The sequence below is a fragment of the Grammomys surdaster genome, unplaced genomic scaffold (assembly GCF_004785775.1).
Source record: "Grammomys surdaster isolate TR1022 unplaced genomic scaffold, NIH_TR_1.0 126546, whole genome shotgun sequence".
NCBI classification, from domain to species: Eukaryota; Metazoa; Chordata; class Mammalia; order Rodentia; family Muridae; genus Grammomys; species Grammomys surdaster.
The window spans coordinates 13,129,023-13,130,421 of NW_021621338.1; the positions used below are offsets into that span (position 1 = coordinate 13,129,023).

The 1,399-nt window shown below is 44.0% G+C and overlaps 1 pseudogene; it reads left to right on the forward strand.

Moving 5' to 3' along the window:
• Positions 1-399: 399 nt before the first annotated feature.
• LOC114615051 lies at positions 400-846 on the forward strand (annotated as a pseudogene).
• The last annotated feature ends 553 nt before the right edge of the window (positions 847-1,399 follow it).

Here is a 1,399-nt window from a genome sequence, read left to right on the forward strand (position 1 = left end):
TCCCATTCAAGCCACCACATGTGGCTCATCTTGTCATTTAGGTCTGGGCACGTCTATAAGAGTGACTGAATGTGGGTGGCACTATTTCATAGGCTGTGTCCCACAATAAGTAAAAATGGAAAAAAAAAAGGAAGAACCCAGGTGAACATCTCTGTTTTCTGACTATGTATACAATGTACAGCCACCTGATGTTCCTGTCATCAGGCCTTCCCTGTCATGGTAAATCCTATTAGATGGCAAATCCAAAGAAACACTTCCCCTGCTTAAATTATTTTTGTCATAGCAGTGGAGAAGTAACTAATACGATGCTTAAAATCCACACGCTCGTATGTTCCATTGATAAAACCCAACATTATAATCCATTACATGGTTTCCTTTTGCGGCCATCAGTGGATCGCAGCCGCCAAAATGAAATTCAATCCCTTTGTGACTTCTGACCGAAGCAAGAACCGCAAACGGCATTTCAATGCACCTTCTCACATTCGGAGGAAGATCATGTCTTCCCCTCTTTCCAAAGAGCTGAGACAGAAGTATAATGTTCGGTCTATGCCCATTCGAAAGGATGATGAAGTTCAGGTTGTTTAAGGACACTACAAAAGCCAGCAGATTGGCAAAGTGGTCCAAGTGTACAGGAAGAAATACGTCATCTACATTGAGCGAGTCCATCGAGAGAAGGCTAACAGCACAACTGTGCACGTGGGCATCCACCCCAGCAAGGTGGTTATTACCAGGCTAAAGCTGGACCAGGACCGCAAGAAGATCCTGGAGAGGAAAGCCAAGTCCCGGCAAGTAGGAAAGGAGAAGGGCAGATACAAAGAAGAAACGATCGAAAAGATGCAGGAGTAGAGACATCTCATGCACGGCTTTCATTAAAGACTGCTTAAGTAAAATAATAATCATCATCATCGTCATCATCATCATCATCATCCATTGTATGTGTAACAGATGACAAGCACATTGGATGAGTTTAGAAAACAGTAAGTCAGATTGAGTCTGCACAGGGAAGCAGAACATGCTGACTCCTGAGTGAGGGTTGTTGAAATCAGCACCTCTGTTTGAATGATATTCGTGTAATGACCAAGGACCCAATGGGGTCCAACTTGTGACTCCAGACACTTCACTACAAAGAAGTGCAGTTAGAATGTTAATCCCTCAGGTACTTCACTGCCAACGGTCATACCAGTAAGGCCACAGTGCTTTTAGCAGTAGTCATTTTCCACAATTAAAAGTTCATGCTCAGGACTCGCACAAGCTAAAGGGATTCAGAGGGTCACGTTTGGGAACCTGTCCATGCTGTGGTCTAGCCAGCAATCACCATTTGGGGGAAATTACATGCTGGGAGTGGCATGAAGACTTCATGAGTGAACAACAGAGGAAATACTTGACTTGTGGACTAACA